Here is a 21,952-nt window from a genome sequence, read left to right as displayed (position 1 = left end):
AAAAAATATGATAAAAAATTACTCGAAAAATTACTCATAGTTACTGCATATATTTGTTGTATTTTTAATGCACAGTTACTCGAAAAACTGATAACATGTACTAAAAATTATTTTGTTATCGTAATAAATTTTATAATGCATGATGAACATTTTAGAAAATACATTTACGGCTTTTACATACACGTTCAACTTTTCCCAAAAATGTTCTGAACATTTTTTTTCAAATGCACAAATATTTTTTAACTTTTCCCAAAAAAAATAAACTTTCTATAATATGAAATCGTATATTTAAATAAGATCATTGTATATTAATAATTTTTAATATATATATATATATATATATATATATATATATATATATATATATTAAAAGATGTAGTGAACATTTTATAATATATGATAAGCTTTTATACGATGAACTTTTAATATATGATGCAATGAACAGATTTTTAATTATATGACGCGATGAACATTTTTTTAATGTCATATAATTTTTTCTATATCGTGTAAGAACTGGAACTGCTCGGAGTTTAAAGACGTATACGAACGAGTTGACGCATAGGATGCCATGGGGCAGAGACAGCAAGGGCGCGCCGCGAACGACTCGGCGCGGATTGATTTCCGGCGGGCGGGTGCGCGTTTTTGTACTTCGTAAAACAATCGAACATCGCAAGGTATATATAAATTTAGGCGTCCTTTCTAAAGGAATAGGAGCAGTAGTGCAGCGGCAGCCAGCTCTCGCTTAGGACGGCACGGCGTGGGTTCGAAACCCGGCAGCAGGCGTGCTTGTGGTTATTTTTGATAACAGTATTTTTTGCGGCAATACCATTTTTTGACAAACAGAGGGTATATGCATGATTAAATAAAAAGTAAAGGTTCTTTTTGTAAAAGAGCATGCCACATAAGCCCCTTCCAGCGGGTCCCAGCGGTCAGATACACCGTCAATACGCGTTTATACACAACTTAAACCATTTTGTAACACTTAGGCCTTGAATTGGTACTGAACTGTAAAACTTTTGAGTAAGCATGCCACATCAGCCCCTTACAGCGGGTCCCAGCGGTCAGATACACCGTTAATATGCGTTTATACACAGCTTAGACCGTTTTGTAACACTTAGGCCTTGAATTGGTACTGAACTGTAAAACTTTTGAGTAATAGTACCAGTCCGTGAGTAGATGCTGAAGTGTGGTATCAACATGCAATTAACTGTGTAGCAGGCGCGCGTGTGGTTATTTTCGATAAAAGTATTTCTTGCGGCACTACCATTTTTTGACAAACAGAGGGTATATGCGTGATTAAATAAAAAGTAAGGGTTCTTTTTGTAAAAGAGCATGCCACATAAGCCCCTTACAGCGGGTCCCAGCGGTCAGATACACCGTCAATACGCGTTTATACACAGCTTAAACCGTTTTGTAACACTTAGGCCTTGAATTGATACTGAACTGTAAAACTTCTGAATAATAATACCAGTCCGTGAGTAAATACTGAACTGTAAAACTTTTGAGTAAGCATGCCACATCAGCCCCTTACAGCGGGTCACAGCGGTCAGATACACCGTCAATATGTGTTTATACACAGCTTAGACCGTTTTGTAACACTTAGGCCTTGAATTGATACTGAACTGTAAAACTTCTGAGTAATAATACCAGTCCGTGAGTAAATGCTGAAGTGTGGTATCAAACGTGCAATTAACTCGACCAGAATCTCGCACCGTCCCCTGAAGCGCGACCGCACCGACTCCGGCGACCCAGGGCAGGGCTCCCCCCGCGACCTCGATTCTAACCATCGCCGAAACCCTCCAAAACCCTCGGAGCGCACGCCGACGCCATGCGTCCGTCTCAGGACCGCCGCCCCTTCCGCCCGCCGGACCGGGTCTCGCCGCCTCCCCACCTCCACCGCCAGCAGCGCCTCCGCCAGCCGCCCCCGCACGCGCGGCAGTTCGCGGTGATCCTCCTCCTCGCGGGCCCCACTTTCTCCTCCCCGCCGGCCACGGAGGTCGACGCCCTCGTCGCGGGCCTCCAGTCGCCGCCTCCCGACGGCCTCTCCGTCTGCTCCTCCGGCCGCCACGCCGCCCGACTCCTCTTCCGCTCCCTCCCCGCCGCCGCGGCCGCCGCGCGCGAGCTCTGGTCGCTCCGCCTCGACGGCCTCCACCTCCTCACCCCGCACCTCCCCGACGCCGCCCTCGCCTCCCACGCCTTCCCTCTCGTCGCCTCCCTCTTCGCCTCCCACGCGTCCCGCCTCCTCGACTCCGGCCTCATCTCCCGTTCCGCCGCCCGCTCCGCTGAGCTCGCAGTCTCCATCCAGTCTGTGAAACGCCGCCTGCGCGGTCACAATAACTTCCGCGACTTCGATCAGTTCAATCTCCAGAAGAAAACGCTGGAGGCTGAGAAGGAATTGGTAGATGCCCGAATTGCTGAGTACAAAGCAGCGATGAGTTTGATAAGGCGCGCCATGTTACGTGGGACGGATGACGGGGAGGAGGTGGAGGAAGAAGGTGTGGATGTGTTTGGGATTGGGGAAGGAGAGGATGTGGACTTTGTGAGGTTGCACATGATGATGCTGCGCGAGTGCAGGACGCTCAACGAGGGGCTACCAATCTACGCATACCGCAGAAAGATTCTCAATCACATTTTCAATAACCAGGTGACTTATTTGCAGTTCTATTTGTGATGGCATTGCAAATTTGCAATGCAGTGCAACCCATTTGATAATTTATGATTTTTCACAAAGTTAAAGAAAACGTTAGGCGTTAATTGTGCGTTTTGCCACCGTCTTGTGCTTTTCTAACTAAAGCGATGCTTAATAAGCGTAATAAAGCGCTAGAAGTTTTTCTATAACGTAGGCACGCTTAAGCGCCTGCCTCCGTGTGCATTCTTTAACTATGGAGTTGCATGCTTAGGATCAATGAGAAAGAGCCGTGCCTGTGGAGCTTTGTCATGTGCATGTTATTATATTGCAGTGCACCATTTAGTTTCACTTGTTTATTTGAATTTGTCGGCCGTAACATGCTGATGCAAAAGTCAAGGTTCAATTATACGAGCTTTCTTCTCTACAGGTTATGATCTTAATTGGGGAAACTGGTTCTGGGAAAAGCACACAACTAGTTCAGTTTCTTGCTGACTCAGGTCTTTCTGGTAACGATTCAATTGTCTGCACACAACCTCGGAAAATTGCTGCTTTATCATTGGCACATAGAGTAGATGAAGAAAGCAAGGGCTGCTATGCGGACAATTTTGTGTCGTCATATTCAAGCTTTTTGAATGGTCAAAACTTCAGTTCGAAGATTATATTTTGCACAGATAGTTGTCTTTTACATCACTGTATGAACGATGCGGACCTGAATGGCATTTCCTATATCATTGTTGATGAAGCTCATGAAAGAAGCTTGAACACCGATCTTCTCTTAGCTTTGATCAAGAAGAAGCTGCTTGATAGGTTGGATTTGCGACTCATTATAATGTCTGCCACTGCTGATGCTAATAGACTTGCTGAATACTTTTATGGCTGCCAAACATTCCATGTGAAAGGGAGAAATTTTCCTGTTGAAATTAAATATGTACCTGATGTATCAGTTGATGCTTCTTTCAATATTGTGGCAAGCTCTTTGCGTGGTCCTTGTGCTGCTGCTTCTTATGTCAATGATGTTATAAGACAGGTAAGCATCATCCACAAGAACGAAGAAGAGGGTGCCATCCTTGCTTTCTTGACATCCCAGCTAGAAGTTGAATGGGCTTGTGAAAATTTCACCGATGCAAGTGCGGTGGTACTTCCTATGCATGGAAAGCTTTCCCCTGTGGAACAGAGTCGTGTTTTCGAAAGTTATTCTGGAATGAGAAAAATTATCTTCTGCACTAATATAGCTGAAACATCACTTACTATAAAAGAAGTGAAGTATGTTGTTGATTCTGGACTGGTCAAGGACAGCAGATTTGTGCCTAGCAGTGGTCTTAATGTTCTGAAAGTCAATTGGATTTCCCAAAGTTCAGCTAATCAACGCGCTGGCCGGGCAGGTCGAACAGGAGTGGGGAAGTGTTATAGGCTTTACTCCGAAGCCGACTTCAGTATGATGGAACTGCATCAAGAACCTGAAATCCAAAAAGTTCATCTTGGCACTGCTGTTCTAAGAATACTTGCTTTGGGTGTTAAAGATGCACAGAATTTTGAGTTTGTTGATGCCCCAAATCCAGAAGCAATCAATATGGCTGTGAAGAACCTTGAACAGTTGGGTGCTGTCAAATGTAATTGTAATTGCTATGAGCTGACTGATACCGGACGCCACTTGGTCAAATTGGGAATTGAGCCAAGGCTCGGAAAAATTATGCTTGATTGCTTTGGTTTTGGTTTGAGGAAGGAAGGTGTAGTTTTAGCTGCAGTTATGGCAAATTCTAGCAGCATCTTTTGTAGAGTGGGCACTGATGAGGAGAAACACAAAGCTGACCTTCAGAAAGTCCGTTTGTGTCACCAAGATGGAGATCTGTTCACTCTACTCGCTGTTTATAAGAAATGGGAGGACGGGCATGAAAACAGGAACATGTGGTGTTGGCAGAACAGCATCAACGCCAAAACCATGAGGAGGTGCCAGGAAACTATATCAGAACTTGAAAATTGTCTAAAGCATGAATTGAAAATTATAATCCCAAGTTATTGGTGTTGGAATCCTGAGGCTCCCAGTGAGCATGATAAGTTGCTAAAAAGAATTATCCTGTCATCTCTTGCAGGTAATCTTGCTATGTTTTTAGGACATGAAAGGTTTGGTTACCAGGTGATTTCAACAGATCAGATTGTGAACCTTCATCCCTCATGCTCATTGCTTAATTATGGTACCAAGCCAGATTGGGTGGTGTTTTCAGAAATCTTATCCGTCCCAAATCAATATCTGGTATGCGTAACTGCTGTTGATCATGATGCTTTGTATGCAATTCACCCAATGTCTTCCATTCAGCAACTGGAGATACATAAATTGCAGATAAAGGTGATTAGTGGGCTTGGTAATAACTTGCTGGGAAAATTTGTTGGCAAATCTGGCCAAAATCAGCAGAAGATCATCTCACGTCTCAAGGAAGATTGCAAGGATGACCGATTAACTGTTGAAGTTAACTTTAACAATAACGAAGTTGTGTTATTTGCTACCGCACAGCACATGGAGAAGGTCTTTTGCATTGTTAACAATGCTTTGGAATGTGAAGGTAAGTTGATGAGGAACGAGTGCCTTGAGAGAAGTTTATTTCCCGAGAGGTCAGGCAGTTCTCCTATTGCACTATTTGGCTCAGGTGCTGAAGTCAAACATTTAGAACTTGGGAAGAGATATCTGACAGTAGAGGTTCTACATCAAAATGCAAGTGACATCAATGACAAGGAGCTTATTAGCTTGGTGGATAGTCTTGTCTCCGGTATTGCTAATTTTCATAAATCCAGTGGAAATTTCCGGCTAGGCTCAGATGAAACTAAATGGGGGAAGATTACATTCCTCAAACCTGAAAATGCTGAAGATGCTGTCTCAAAATTGAACGGGGTAGAATTTCATGGTTCCTCTCTAAGAATAGTTCCTGTATGTTCTCCTGATAATCAAGGTTTACGATTTCCTTCAGTAAGAGCTAAATTATGTTGGCCACGTAAGGAAAGCAGGGGCCTTGCACTTGTAACATGTGCCAGTGGGGAAGCTCAATCTGTTGTAGATGACTGCTTTGCCTTAGGAATCGATGGAAGGTATATCAGTTGTAGGGTTAGTACGAAGGAGGAGAACTGTGTATTTGTCGAAAGAATTCCATTGCATGTCTCGGAGCGGGAACTATATGATGCTTTTCGCAGCACAACAACAAGGAGAATCCTTAATATCCGCCTGCTCAGGGTCAAGGAAGCCACTATAGCTAGCCCCTCTGTTTCTGTATGCGAAGAAGTGCTGATTAGAGAAATTTCTCCATTCATGCCAAACAAGAGTTTTCCTGGAAAAAGTTTCCTTGTTGAAGTGTTCCCTCCCGAGGAAAATGACTCGATGATGAGAGCAACTTTAACTTTTGATGGAAATCTTCATCGAGAAGCTGCAAGAGCACTGGACCATCTTGAAGGAAGTATTCTTCCTTGTTGTCAACCTTGGCAGATAATACAGTGCAAGCATGTATTTCATAGCACTATGTCCTGTTCAGTGCGTGCTTACAATGTTATCAGCCAGGAAGTGACCTCTCTGCTTGAGAGCTTCCGAAGCCAAAAAGGTGTGCCTGCATTCCTCATTCGCTAAATGCATTGATTTTTTTCACTGTTCTATTGGTTGAATCTCTCATTCCTCAGTTGTGGTTGCTTTCGTATTCCTTTTTGTCTTTCTTTTTTTCACTTAGTTTAGTTTTATATGAGGTAGCCAGACTTTGTGAGCCATCTTTTCCGGAAACTCATCTAGGACCCTCATCTCCCTAGGGAGCAACTTACTGCTACTGGTGTTGCAGTGTTTTCTTTTTTTGTTGAAACTTCAAGATTTTTCATGCCTTTAGTACCTTTCCTTATTTGACACTAGGATAGTGATGACTTCCCTGTTTGGCCCTGGAAAAAACTTTTTTCCCTATTTGGCACCGGATCTTATTTTCATGCCTTTCGTGACACCGTCAGCCACCGCTAGCATATAAGGTCTAAGACCTGTCAGTTTTTTGTTGCATGGACGAAACTACCGCTGGCTGTACAACACTAGAAAGGAAAAAAAAAACAGGCCATCACGCCCAAGTCGCTCTCTCCCTCCCACTCTTTGTCCACCGATCCATCCCCTTCAATTTCTCCCCCAATCCCCACCCAAGATGGACTGAAGCAGTCATTGGTACTGCTGGAAGCAGCCGCCCGTGCCCTACGGCGCAGTGCCTGCACGGCCTCTGCAACCGCCTCCTCTGCCTCTGCGTGCACACACGACCCTGCCCCTGTGTGTCCTTGTCCTTGCTGTCCTCCTTTGCCTCCAGCACGGTCATCCGCCAGGTGTGCAAATTCATTGAGCGGGAGTGCCAGATCGACAAACAGGAGGTGCAGGTATCGCCGGTCGCGGTCCGTGGCCGTTGACAGAGGCAGCGGTACCAGTGAAGAGAGAGGTGCTGGTATCGGCGGTCGCGGTCCGTGGCCGTTGGCGGAGGCAGCGGTACTGGTGAAGAGAGGTGCAGGTCCAGGGTCTGGGGGTGGGCGGTGTTGCGTGGAACGGCAGCGCGCTGCTGCTGGTGGTGGTGGTGGTGGTGTGTGTGTGTGTGTGTTGGGGGAGGGGGGGGGGGGGGGGGTCGAATGGCTGTCGGTGAGCTCATCTGCGTGGTCGGTCTACGGCTGGTGGATACGCTGCCACGAATCCCAGCGTGTGCCTCCTCCAGCAGCTGTGTCGCCACCGTTACCATCGTTCTTGCCGGAAGCGCACGTGTGGGAGATGGAGGAATTAAGCTGCCGCCTTATGGCACGCCTTTGTGCGGACGTTGCAGTCTGGTCGGGGCGTGTAGTCGTGTACTGCTATTAGTGGCCGGCATATAATGTTTGCGTGTACTACCTTTTATTTTTAGGGGATGTGTGTGTACTACCTAATGTGTGTCGAATGGCTGTTGGTGAGAGGGAGGGGGGGGGGGGGGGGTCGAATGGCTGTCGGTGAGGGGGGGAGGGAGGGGGGTGTCAATTTGGGCAAATTTGACAAATTTGACCTATAGACGAAATCAAATCACAGAATGAACTGTCCGTGAAACTATTTCACGCGGCTGACCTGTGGCGCCTAGCTCTCAGGCGCTGCACACAGACTTAGTAATTTTCTGATCACACGGGTGCGACGCTGGCCGTGTAGCGCCTATCTGTGAGGCGTTGCACAGTGTAGTGTGGCGCCTTCGTGTCGGGCGTCACACAAAAAGGTCGGCCGCGTGAAATAGTTTCACGGATAGTTTATTCTGTGATTTGATTTCGTCTATAGGTCAAATTTGTCAAATTTGCCGTCAATTTGCTGTCGGTGAGCTCATCTGCGTGGTCGGTCTACGGCGCTGCAGTGCCACAGCGCGGATGTAGGGGACACCTAGAGCGTCAAGCACGGAGGTGTGCTGTTCCTGGAATGCCAGCTCCGGGTGCTGGTTGATACGCTGCCACGAACCCCAGCGTGTGCCTCCTCCAGCAGCTGTGCCACCACCGTGACCATCGTTCTTGCCGGAAGCGCATGTGTGGGAGATGGAGGAGGAATTAAGCTGCCGCCTTATGGCACACCTTTGTGCGCACGTTGCAGTCTGGTCGGGGCGTGTAGTCGTGTACTGCTACTAGTGGCCGCCTGGCTGGCATGTAATGTTTGTGTGTACTACCTTTTTTTTTAGGGGATGTGTGCGTGTACTACCTAATGTATGTATGTATCATCTGTCCATGTAACCATGAAAAAAATCGAAAGGTCCTCCAAAATTCATCACAGTGCTTTGGTCAAAATTTTGGTCACATACTACATTAGAGGCAAAAGCGTCTTTTCAGGTGTTATTAACACCGTTAGTGGCCAACATAGACGACAGTGTCATAAAAGGCATACAAGTTAGAGGCAGTGTGAAATAGGAAAGTATTTTTTTTCCTGGCCCAAATAGGGAAGCACATTTTAATGTAGTGCCAAATAAGGAATTTCCTCATTGGGTCCCTTAGCTTGAATTCCTTTTACCCGTTCTTTAAGAGTGACAGGATTGATTTTTCTGTACCGTAATAGACAAGCTCAAAAGAAAGACTAATTATATAAAAACATGACCATTCTTCAAAGAATTTATATTAGCTAATAAAGAATCTATATTAGGGGCAAAGCCATTTTTCTCAATTACATTTTTTCGAAGTCTTCGCTTGCTCCAGGGAGAAAACCATTATGAGTTGTGGCTCATATAAATTTGAACCGGGGAACATATAGCTCATTGTCTATTTTATCTCAATATCTTCATGAGAAGCATAAAATCCAGTGGCGGCGCCAGTGACAAAAAGGCTGTGGGTTCAAATGCATTAATCTGTCTGAAATTTTCTACTTTTTAACACACATCTGAATGAAACTAAGGCTGTGATAAAAAAGCTGTGGGGTCAGCTGATCCCTCAGCTAACATGTGAATCTCCACTGATAAAATCATAACATCATCTGTTTCCGAATATCAATGTAAATTTTGTACCGAATTAATGTGTGTGCTACTTCATTGATGTTTCTCAAAACCAGCAAACTCATCAGGTTCCAACTTATGTACAAGAAGAATGTTTAGCACATAATTTTATATCAGCTGGCAAGTTCGAAGTCTTAATCAGTGTACTTTATGCAGGTGTGTCTTACAATTATGAGAAGACCGAGAATGGTATTTTCCGAGTAAGGCTCACTGCAAATGCCACAAAAACAATAGCAGATCTGAGAAGGCCACTTGAGATTTTGATGAAAGGGAAAACCATAGACCACCCTGATCTGACATTAAGTGCAGTTCAGATGCTCTTATCCCGTGATGGTGTAGCACATTTGAAATCAATTGAACAAGAAACTGGTACTTACATTTTGTATGACAGGCAAAGTCTAAATATTAAAGTCTTTGGACACCAACATCACATGGCTGAAGCTGAAGCGAAATTGGTCCATGCACTTCCACAGCTCCTTGAGAAGCGGCCTCTTGAAATTTTGTCTTCGTGGGCATAACCTCCCTCCAGACTTGATGAAGAAAACAGTAGAAAATTTTGGAGTTGATCTGGAAGGATTCAAGACTGTGATGCCCTCGGTAAAGGTTGAGTTACATAAACACCGCCATATACTTAAAGTTTGGGGCAGTAAAGAGGATAAGCGAAGGGTGGAGGGGATGATCTCTGAGCTGATAACCTCAGTTAAACACAATGTCCCGGTTCACCTTCCGTCAGAGAATGTTGGAGGCAGTAAAGATGATAATCAAAGGGTGGCTGACAATGAGCTTTCAATGGATGCATGCGCTATTTGCTTGTGTGAGACGGAAGATCCTTTTAAGCTTGAATCGTGTGGGCACATATTTTGTCGGGCTTGCTTGGTGGATCAGTGTGAAGTTGCCACAAAATCGTATGATGGGTTCCCTGTTTGTTGCCTCAAAACTGGGTGCAAGAAGCCATTCCTCATTGTTGATCTGAAGTACCTCGTGTCAAATGAGAAGCTGGAGGACCTATTCAGTGCTTCCTTAAGGGCATTTGTTGCATCTAGGGCAGGAATATACCGTTTCTGCCCAACACCGGATTGCCGATCCATCTACCAGGTGGCAGCTCCAGATGCAGAGACCAAGCCTTTTGTCTGTGGGGCTTGCTATGTGGAGATCTGCACCAAGTGCCATCTCGAGTATCATCCTTTCATATCCTGTGAGGCTTACAGAGAATACAAGGAAGACCCAGACGCAACACTTCTTGAATGGCGCAAAGGGAAGGAGAATGTGAAGAACTGCCCTTCCTGTGGATACACGGTCGAAAAAGCTGAAGGCTGCAACCATGTTGAGTGCAGATGCGGCTGCCACATTTGCTGGGCATGCTTGGCGAACTTCAAGAGCAGCGAAGAGTGTTATGGCCATCTCAGATCTGCGCACCAATCCTTTGTGGACATTGTGTAGAACCTAGGTGTATATTTGTACTGCTGGCAGTCCTGCCTCCTGGAAAACCTGTATTTTAGCAAACTGTTGCCAAATCTTGGACATTGACACATTAGGCAAAATACGTGAATTGTTGGTGCTGAAGCATACAGTAATCCTCAAGTTGCGAAGGTATTGCGATTATTAAAACCATAAACTGTGCATGTAGGGGTGCATCCAGGAGGTATCCACTGTCTCGCTGAATGCTTCTCTCCTGATTCCCCCCTGATCCACTCCAAGCTGCAAAGGGTGAGTGTTTGTTCCCAAATGGCTTTGTTGTTTGATGCCATGGTACCATTTTTGGATTCATGCTTATTTCATAGTTCATACAATTTTTGGCTAGTTTGAAGGAAGTGTGTGAATGGGAGATGAACGCTCTGAATCTGAAGAAGTAAGGGCACAGTTCCTTTTCAAAACCAGTGAAGCCCTCTTCCAGTATCCCAGCAATGCACAAGCGTTCTAGAGGTTTGATATGTGATTTGCTTCTGCAAATTCTTTATGTTTGTTGCCTTGGTGGTGCTTAGGGATGAGCATGATGATTTTCTTTTGTGTGGTTTCTGGAATGGTAGCTATTTCTAGGATACAAATTCTAAAGATGCACTGAGCTCTTCACAGAGAGCATGTAATCAACCCAAATTTGGAATTGTGCAACCTGCTGATTAGTTTGCATTTATTATTCTGTACTGAAGTTTCTGAATTTAAGTAGGTGCTTTTACCTCTTAAAAAATCCACTTTAGTATTTGTTGCAGCATAGAATTTTTAAAAATGTGTTGCAGAGCGCATTGGAAATAAAAAAGGCAACTTGTTGAGTTACTTGGTAAATGATTAGCATTTTTTGTTTGATCTTATGTTGAGTGTACAGGTTGTAGATTTTGTGTTTTTAACTAGCAAAGTTGTGCGCGGTTCTTGGTGAATCTCCAATTACAGTTGAATTTAGTTTATTATGTACCGAATTATAGGGATTAAAAAGAAGCCAAGCCTAGACCTGGGCATCCTTCTGTTTAAGTATAGTGTTTCTTGTATTATGTACATTAGTTATTGCCCCTGACTTCTCCCATTAATTGCTGACTTGATCATATGAACAAGGGGCACATTACAACATGACCAACAATATATAGATTACAGGCTTAAAGCTTGGGAGATTAGTCAAATGTTGGTAGATTAGAAAATAGAGATAATGTTAAATATGTAGGGGTTGGTTTCACCTTTTTCGTGTCAGTTCTTAGAAACAGTAGTCAAGTTTCTGGCAAGTAGAAGATGGTTAGCTAGTCTTTGGAGTTGCATCTTATGGTATTGTTAAATTGCGTGGTGCTTATTTGATGGACGTGTCTACATATTGGTAGGTTGGGCATTTCTATGTTGATTGGTAGATTCCCCTTCGGCGAACTCAACAGACAATTTTATTTTGCTCATTAGTTTGGGATCTCATGGCCTGCTTTATAGATTGTGGTAACGGAATGCTTAAATAGATACCCAGAAAGCAGCTTCATATATGATCTGAAGTAAATAGTTTTTGTACTGTTTTGGAGCCCTAACAGATAAAGGAATTTCAACCGGTTGCTCAAAGATTGAGAACGGGCAGAATGACGGATACAGAATGTATCATCTCTTAGGCTACTCTGATGCTCTATATCCAGGAAGCAGTTCAGGTGTTAGAAACCTGAGGTGAGATCTAAACGTTCTGTAATGTTTATTTTTTTGCTTGCTATTGGCAGAATTTTTTAATTAAATGTTAAGCAAGGTCACTAGAACTACGATGTATTGTGTAGACGTAGGAACGAGGCGTTATGCCCGTTCCTCTGATCCTCATTTTCATTGCTGCTATGTTCTTCCCAATTATGTTGTGGTAGGACTAGGGTTCCTACCGGCTCTACTCCTTAGGTTATAAGGGCAGAACAACGGAGGTTGGGGGCGAGGGCGCGCGCTCCGGCGCGTCGGCGCCGTCGCGAGGGAAGAGGAGGGCGGCGGCGGTTAGGGCTGGCGACGGCTAGGGTTCCGGCTCCTCTGGGAGCCGGGCAATAGGAATAGAAAATATCTTTATTGCCTAATTCCGAAAAGAGTCTTACAACCTATGTTTATAACCTAGATAACTTGCATAATAATTAACCTAAGATAACTTGTGGGCCAAGCCCCTAACTATTGCCCAGTGGGCCTCCTCCGGTTATATGCTAAACCGGTCATAACATCTCTCCCCGCCTGCGTAAACAGCTCGTCCTCGAGCTGAAAGTCTGGATAGTGTTGGCGGAAGTCGTCACGCTGCTCCCAAGTAGCCTCCTCCTCCGGAAGGCCCGCTCACTGGATCAGAACGAACCACACCCCACGACGGAGCTGCGCCCGCAACACCTTCTCCGGCTCTGGAAGAAGACGGCGGTCGGAGGAAGCGCGGGTGGAGCGGCCGGTGGCTCTCCACGAAAAGGCTTGAGCAGCCCCACATGGAAAACGTCGTGGATGCGAGCACCGGCCGGAAGCTGAAGGCGATAGGCCACCTGCCCAATGCGCTCCAAGACGGCGAAGGGCCCGGCGTAGCGAGGCCCGAGCTTGCGCTTCGCGCGCGGGTCGAGTGACTGCGTAGAGCGGTGGAGAAGACGCAGCCACACCCAATCACCCACCGCGAACTCCGCCTTGCGATGGTTGCCGTCGTAGTAATGCTTGGCCAGCTGCTGGGCTTGGAGGAGACGCTGACGGACCTCAGCGAGCATCTCGTCACGGGTGCGAATAAGCTCGCCCGTGGCCTCCGTCCGTGCCATCGCCGGGTCCACCGGCAAGATAGGCGGAGGCGGCCGACCGTAGACCACCTCAAATGGTGTAGCACGCAGGGCGGAGTGATAGGAGGTGTTGTAGCAGTACTCCGCCCATGCGAGCCAATCCACCCAAGCACGAGGGCGATCACCTGTAACACAGCGCAAATACATGGCAATCACCTTGTTAACCACCTCGGATTGGCCGTCCGTCTGAGGGTGGAAGGCCGTGCTCAGGCGGAGCTGGACGCCCGCCATCCTGAAGAGGTCGCGCCAAACATGGCCTGTGAACGCCGGGTCCCGATCACTAACGATCGAAGAGGGGAACCCGTGAAGACGAACGATGCCCTCGAAGAAGGCACGGGCCACGGACGCGGCAGTATACGGATGCCCCAGCGCGATGAAGTGGGCATACTTGGAGAAGCGGTCGACCACAGTGAGAATGACTGATTTGCCGCCTACTTTGGGAAGGCCCTCGATGAAGTCCATGGAGATATCGGCCCAGACCTGAGACGGCACGTCCAAAGGCTGAAGCAGACCAGCCGGCCGTAATGTCTCCGTCTTGTTGCGCTGGCATGTCATGCAAGATCGCACCCAGTCACGGACTAAGGCACGATCACCAGGAATGTAGAAGTCGGCGCGTAGACGATGGAGGGTTTTCTGCACACCCTTATGACCAGCCGAGTGGGCCAGCAACAAGACCTGGTGACGAAGATCATCATGTGCCGGAACAAAAACGCGGCGCCCATGGAGAAGCAGGCCGTCCGTGAAGCGCCAAGGCTCCTCCAGGTCGCCGGCAGCCAGCTGCTGCCGAAGGAGGACCGCGTCGGCAGCGATCGCCGTCGCCCGGCGAATCTCAGCGAAGAGGCCGAATGTGGGCCCGGAGCGGATGCACAGCGCCGTCCCCTCGGAGGCGCCGACGGTGGAGTCGAGGTCGGCGTCGCGGCGCGATAAGGCGTCGGCCACGGTATTAAGACGACCCGGGCGGTACGCGACGGAGAAGTCGAAGCCGAAGAGCTTGCTAATCCACTGATGCTGCGGCATGGTCGAGAGCCTCTGGTCCAGCAAGAACTTGAGACTGTAATGGTCCGTGCGAATCTGGAAAGACCGGCCCCACAGATAGGGCCATCGCCCTGATGAAGCACGAAGCCGAACCCTGCACCCGAGGCGCCACAGTCCACTACGAAGGGGCGGTCAAAATCCGGCATCTGCAGAACGGGCCCCGTTGTGAGGGCCCCCTTGAGGGCCTCGAATGCCGCTGTCGCCTCCTCGTCCCAGGCGAAGGCGTCACGGCGCAACAACCGTGTGAGTGGCGACGCAATGAGGCCGAACTCCCGGATGAACTTCCGGTAGTATCCAGCGAGGCCGAGAAAACCGCGAAGAGCCCGCGGTGAGTGCGGCGTCGGCCAGGCTGCGACGGCCGCCACCTTGTCGGCGTCCATAGCCACCCCGTCGGCCGAGATGACATGGCCGAGGTAGGCGATGGAAGGCGTCCCGAACGAGCACTTCGAGCGCTTAAGATGAAGATGGTGCGCGCGAAGCTCGTTGAAGATGATGGCGACGTGCTGGAGGTGCTCTTCCCAAGAGGCGCTGTAGATCAGAATATCGTCAAAGAAAACAAGCACAAACCGACGTAAGTAGGGCCGGAGGACGTCGTTCATCAGGGCCTGGAAGGTCGCCGGGGCGTTGGTGAGGCCGAAGGGCATCACCAAGAACTCGAAGTGGCCATGGTGAGTCCGAAACGCCGTCTTGGAGATGTCATCTGGGTGCATGCGCACCTGGTGGTACCCCGATCGGAGATCGAGCTTGGTGAAGAAGCGCGCCCCGTGTAGCTCATCCAGGAGCTCATCAACCACCGGAATAGGGAACTTGTCCTTAAGCGTAACAACATTAAGGGCACGGTAGTCGATGCAGAAACGCCACGTGCCGTCCGACTTGAGGACAAGAAGCACTGGCGCGGTAAATGGCGAGGTGGAGATCCGAATGATGCCTGCCGCGAGCATGAGCGCACACTGCCGCTCCAATTCGTCCTTCTGCAGCTGCGGGTAACGGTAAGGACGCACCGCCACCGGCGCGGAGCCCGGCAAGAGATGTATACGGTGATCATATGCGCGGGCGGGCGGAAGACCCTGTGGCTCGGTGAAGAGGTCGCCGTGTTGCTGCAGAAGGTTCTCCAAGAGCGGATGCTCGGCCTCAGAGGTGGCCGCGGCCAGCTGAAGCTGAGGTGGTAGGGGCGTGGCGCCCCCAACGCCGTCCCACCGAGTGCGGCGGCCCAGGCGCCAGAAGGTCATCGTCAGCGCGTCGAAGTCCCAAAGAATGGGACCGAGGGTCCGCAGGAAGTCGATGCCAAGGATGAAGTCGAAGCAGCCCAAGTCGATGCCCGCACAGGTGATGGAGAAGTGTTCCCCGCCGATGGTGATGGGTACGTCCCGTGCGAGGCCATGGCACCGGAGGCGATCGCCGTTGGCCACCGTGACCCGAAGTTGCTCCCCGCCTGTCGGCTGAAGCGCTAAGCGACGCATGGTAGCCTCGGGCAGGAAGTTATGGGTGGAGCCTGTATCCACCAAGGCCACCAAGCGCTCGCCGTGGATCGTCACCGGCAAGAGCATGGTCCGCTCGTCACGGATCCCGGCGGGCGCGTGGAGAGAGACCACGAGCACCGTCGCCGGGGCAGCCGCGGGTGCGCCCTCAGCCGCCGCTGGGGGTGGTAGTGCCGCGGCCTCATCGGCCAAAGCGTCCTCCTCGGTGAAATCGACCGTCTCCAAGTAGAAGAGGCGCGGGCACACATGAGTCGGCGTATAGGGCTCGTCACAGTTAAAGCAGAGGCCCTGGCGCCGCCGCTCCATCTGCTTCGCCGGAGAGAGACGCTGAAAGGGGTGCGTCGAGGCCGAGGTAGTGGGTGCCAGTGAGGCCGGGGGCGGCCGGCCTGGTGCAGGTGGCGGGCGGCTGGTCTGCCGGCCTCCTCGGGCCAGGGTAGCCGGCAGCATGGCCTGGGCGCGAGCCTCAAAGGCCCGGGCGTGATACATGGCCGTCTGGAGATCCTGAGGGCCGCGAAGCTCCACGTCGACGCGAATGTGATCCGGAAGGCCACCAACAAAGAGGTCGGCGCGCCGTCACGCCCGACGCATGGCACGCCAAGGCCTGGAAGCGGTCGGCGAAGTCCTGCACCGTAGAGGTGAAAGGAAGGTGGCCGAGCTTCGACAGGCGGCTCCCGCGAACCGGGGGCCCAAAGCGGAGTAGGCAGAGCTCGCGGAACCGCTCCCAAGTAGGCATGGCACCCTCGTCCTGCTCGAGAGCGTAGTACCACGTCTGTGCCGTGCCGCGGAGGTGATAAGAGGCAAGCCAGGTCCGCTCTGAAGCGTGTGTGCGCTGCCCGCGGAAGAACTGGTCGCACTGGTTGAGCCAGTTGAGGGGATCCTCCGTGCCGTCATAAGTGGCGAAGTCGATCTTGGCGAACCGCGGCGGTGCCTGGGAGGGAACACCGTGTCGAGCTGGCTCGGAGGTGCGGAGCAGCGAGGCGGGTGGCGCCTGGTCGGAGTACTCCGGGTAGGGACCGGCGGAACCCGATGGCCCCCCGAACTATGGGAACGGGGTCGGCTGTCCGGGGGCCATGGTGTAGACCGGCGAAGGCGAAGACCCAGCCGACCATGCCGGAAGTGGCGACGGGGAAGGCGGGAACCGGACCTGATGAAGCGGGAGGCAGGTCGGCGGGGGTGCCCCCGAGCTAGGCAGGGGCGGCGCTGGTGGTTGTAGCGTCGGTGGCGGGGAGTGGGTGGGGGCGTCGGTGGCCGCGGGGGAGGGTGGCTGCAGGTACCACAGAGGGGCAGCGGCCGGCGTGGTCCCGCCGGGGTGTCCCGCCTGGAACGACATCTGCTGGATCGGCCAGGGGCCCGATGACGGCGTCGGCACCGAGGGCCAGAGGGGCGCCGCGGCAGCCGGAGGGCCGCCTGGAACGACAGCATCAGAGGGGCACCGAACGGGGAGACGCCCTGGGCCGGCCACGGCGGGTGGCCGTAGGCGGTAGCGGGCGCCGTCGGCAGGTGCATGTAGGGCCCGGCCGCGCGTACTGCTGCTGCTGCAAGTGGAGGCCCTGGACGGCGGTGACGAGGTCCCGCAGGGTAGCCGTGACCTGCTCCGGCGTGAAGACGGCGGACGGCGGTGGCGCAGAGGGCACCGGGGATGGCGGCGCGGCCGGGGCCGCGGTGGAGCCGAGGCCCGCCAGCGCGGTTGTCCCGGCGGCGGACGTTATCGACGCGGTGAGGGGTGGCGCCGTCGTCATCGGCGCGGTGAGGGGCGGCGCCATCGTCATCGGCTCAGTGGAGCCGCTGGAAAGCGCCGGCGGTGGTGGTGGCAGCGACATGATCGGAACTTGGTCTCTGATTACCAAATTGGTAGGACTAGGGTTCCTACCGGCTCTACTCCTTAGGTTATAAGGGCAGAACAGCGGAGGTTGGGGGCGAGGGCGCGTGCTCCGGCGCGTCGGCGCCGTCGCGAGGGAAGAGGAGGGCGGCGACGGTTAGGGCTGGTGGCGGCTAGGGTTCCGGCTCCTCTGGGAGCCGGGCAATAGGGATAGAAAATATCTTTATTGCTTAATTCCGAAAAGAGTCTTACAGCCTATATTTATAACCTAGATAACTTGCATAATAATTAACCTAAGATAACTTGTGGGCCAAGCCCCTAACTACTGCCCAGTGGGCCTCCTCCGGTTATATGCTAAACCGGTCATAACATGTTGTTACTGTTTGAATAGTGTGATGGATGAATATCCCATCTCATTATTTCTGATAGTTAATTTGTCAGTATATAGTTATATACTATAGCTGTGCATATGCATAGTCATGTGTTGAGATTGCATCATGTACTGAAGAAACTTATAGGAAATCTGTTAGCTGATTATCTGCTTGTATGTAGGATTAAGGTAGAGTTAGGGCCTGCCTAGCAAATCTGCTAGCTTATTCTCTGCTTGTATGTAGGATTCATTTTGCAATTAGAAGTCCTTGCAATTCACACTTTTGAATTATATCCCAATTATGCCAATGGATTACTGCATTTTTATGTTAGTTTTTTCACATCAATACTTTGTTCTAACCATTTGAATGAAAGGACCACAGAATCTCTTTGACAATCTATGGCAGATTCTGTACCCTCCTGTCCTCTCTGCATATACTAAGATTTGTGTGAAGTCAAACTTCGTAAAGTTTGACCAACTTTATAGAAAAAATATCAACACAGAATATGAAATCAATATCATTATATGCGTGATGAATTTAATTTTCATATCGTATAACTTTAATATTGTAGATGTTGATATTTTTTCATCTAAATATGGTCAAAGTTTGACTTCAGATAATTCTTATATGCAGTAAAAAGGACCGGAGGGAGTACCACAGTTTTGCAGTTCTAAGTCAGGCTTTTTCCCTGGCATGCTTGACTGCTTGAGGGCTTGAGGGTGCGCGCAGTTGCGGGGATGCAGTCTGGGGCGATGATTCACGCTGCAGGTTTCGTTTGCTAGATGGTAAGATTGAATTTGCTCTTCTACAAGTGTGGATGTGTGGATTGTAATGAAGTGACCATCAAATTGTGCTCTCCTTTGACTGGATTATGCGCATTTGTTTGCTGATCACATTGAAATAAGAAATAGAAACATCACCCCTTCTACAAATTTATTATTCAGCTCTCTAATACTGATTTTATAATTAAATTTAACTACAATAGTTACAATTAAGTTTCTAGTTTTGTATGTGTTATAATTATAAAGGAGAGTGTAAAGTGACTACACATGCACAAAGAGAATTTCTGGATCCAGTTAGAAAAGGCTAACAAAAGGTGAATTCTTCAATATACTGATACTAGGGCAATTGTCTTCTTTCATGAAAAAGAAAAAGAAATGAAACGTCAATTAGCATTCCTTCCTAATCTTTCCATACAGTCTTCAGTCCACTGGCGGAGGGCTCCGGTGGGCAGGGTATGGCAGCCGCCATACCTTGATTTCGGGCAAAAAAAAAATTTAATACGTATGCATCTACGGATCTACCGATCGGCAAACTCTGGACTCGTTCGACTGCAGCGCTGGTACAGAGCCTGATGCGCTGACGCATCCAGGCTGTTGGGCCAGTAGCGGTGCCCCGTGGAGATCGACCGCGGGCAGGATCGATTCGATCGAGCGCCCACGAACATGAGGCAAAAAAAAAAAAAAAAAAACGACACACACGCACGCTCACCAGACGCGACGCAACCCTAAGCTAGCGCGGCGGCGGCGGCTGGCCAGGTCGCGAGGACCAGGCGGGCGACTGACGACGGCGGCAGGCTGGGGGCTTAGAGGGCTGCGGCAGCAAGCTCCAGCGGTGGCTGCAGCGCGGCTCCAGCTAAGGCAGCAAGCGACGTCTTCAGCGGCGGCAGCAACCGGTGGCTCCAGTGGCGGCAGCAAGCTCCATTGGGATTTTCCTGGCAATTCCTTGGTAATTACTCAGGGTCCGAACCAGAGACTAGTTGCAGCCACTTTGTTAGGTATTGCCGATTTTTCGTCTGTCAATTCTTCAGGATCTGAAGTTCCGAACCAACTGCAGTAATTATGAATATAACTGTGTACTGTACGAACAAGTTTTTGTTTTTAGATGATTATACGTACAAGCTAATAAGATGCCCAACCGGTGCTGTTCTGTCCAGATTACTAGAAGATGGATAGAAAGGGGAATGGACTAGCAAATCCAAAGAAAAGGGGAAGAGGTAATTTCTCTTTGTTCTGAAATTTTATAGCAATTTTGAACAGCAGCTTCAAGCCTTAAATTCAAGCAGATTGTAGTGATATATTAATGTTGTGATTGCAGATTTGAAGAAGTATTTTGAAGTGCTTGGTAGTGGCAGCAACTCAAAATCAAATCCAAGCACCCGTGAAAGTGTCAATATTTCGGCACATGCCATTGAAAGCTTCATTATCGGTATATTTTAGGTTGTTTTCCTATTGAAACATGCCTACATATTCATTGTATTTGGTTTTTCGTTTGTAATTTGTCTTGACTCTTTTGATTTGCATCAAAAGAATTATTTCCTTAAGACTTCGCCACACCTTAAATTTTTTTCGTCCTCTGCCTCCAGTCATATACCTAGCGCAATTGTCTTCTTTCCTGAAAAGGGCTGCTCAGTTACAAATGCAATCATGTTATATCTTCCTTTCTTTTCACTGCTGCCAGCAGCTTACATTACTTCCTTTTGGTAGTTGCTTGTTGTCGCTGAACATAATGGAAGCTCTCATATTCCAGTCAGTAAGCAGAGTGCTGTTTTGGGATTATTGAAGTTGACGAGAAGAGGCTGACTTTACTTTACTGTGTTTATTTTTATTAAAAGTTATCATGACCAGATTATTGTCATGTTAATTTGTTCTCCATTTTTGATACGTCTCCAGTCCATTGTCGTTAAAAAACTGTTTTTAACGAAAACTTCCATATCTGCTAGGTTTTTTCTAATTTCCGAATCTTTTATATCCAAAAGGTGGATCGGCAGTCAAGCATTCTGCAGCGAGAATCACCGGTGTTGCAAGGCAAGCCAGAGAAAGAAACAACATTCGGGGGCACAGGATTTTGTGGCCTGGAGAAGATGGTGTGATGTACGCATTCTAGAGACTAGAGCCAACCAGGGGTGGTGCCTTGATGGTGAGCGTTATTGTACGCACTTCACTTGTGTTGTCAAGAAAATGGAACAGTGCACTCGTGCTCATAGTTATCTAGCGGATTTGTGATTAGGAGGCGCCCGGGGCGTCGGATCCGCTTCACGATTCGCGACGGTGGTTCGGTTTTGCATGTGGACTGCGGTAGAGACAAGTGGAGCAGAAGACGCCGTTTTATCACTTGTCCTTTTCCATGTTTTTACTTCTTTCCTTGTGGTTTAGATGGAGAGAAAAAAGTTCATGTTTCTTACCGTGTAAGAAATGTATTCTACTAGTTATTTGGATATTTAGTCATTATTATTTAAAAGAATAACAAATCATGTATTTCTCTACAGCTAAGTTACAAATGTATTCTAGACTATAAGTGATTGATTATCGAATAATTGAAATTCCCAGGAGTATCGGTCTAAAATTTTACCAACCAACTCTCTTTATGACGCGTGCTCCAATTGAAGAAGAGAAGATGCAGAAGCATGAAAGATGTCAATGGGTGACCAAAGTTAGGGTTTCGAGGGTTCACAAGACGATTGTTACGTTTACAGATGAGGGCACCTTCGTCCATGTAAGAGAGAAGAATGTGTCCCCCGATGTCGGAGTTCTGGTAGGATATTCGGTGGTGATGGTTGGGCACAAGGCGACTAGCGGATATGTGATACGCACATTTGTACGTCATGTGACATGTGTGGGTCAAAAGGCAAATGTCATCGATGTTGCTAGATACCAGAAAGACATATCGGTACATGCGAACTAAGGGTGTGTTTGGTTGAGGAACCAAGGGGAATAGTCGGAATGGAACGGTTCTGTTCCCGTGTTTGGCAGAGGCACGAGATAGAATGGAATGGTCGATCTTGGTGTTTGGCCGGGGAGTAAAATGACACGAAGTTGATGGTGCATAGAAACGATGATGCTACCTCTAGCATATATAAATTTTCATATTAACTCAGTTGCATTTACATTTGCAAAAAAATAGTTGTATAAAATTTGATCATTTTCCAGT

The 21,952-nt window shown here is 48.8% G+C and overlaps 1 pseudogene; it reads left to right on the top strand.

The window, feature by feature from the left end:
* The first annotated feature begins 1,693 nt into the window (after nt 1-1,693).
* LOC109762958 (ATP-dependent RNA helicase DEAH11, chloroplastic-like) lies at nt 1,694-21,287 on the top strand (annotated as a pseudogene).
* Nucleotides 21,288-21,952: the final 665 nt, after the last annotated feature.

Source organism: Aegilops tauschii, chromosome 3, assembly GCF_002575655.3.
Source record: "Aegilops tauschii subsp. strangulata cultivar AL8/78 chromosome 3, Aet v6.0, whole genome shotgun sequence".
Taxonomy (NCBI): domain Eukaryota; kingdom Viridiplantae; phylum Streptophyta; class Magnoliopsida; order Poales; family Poaceae; genus Aegilops; species Aegilops tauschii.
This window is presented reverse-complemented; position numbering and strand designations above follow the sequence as displayed.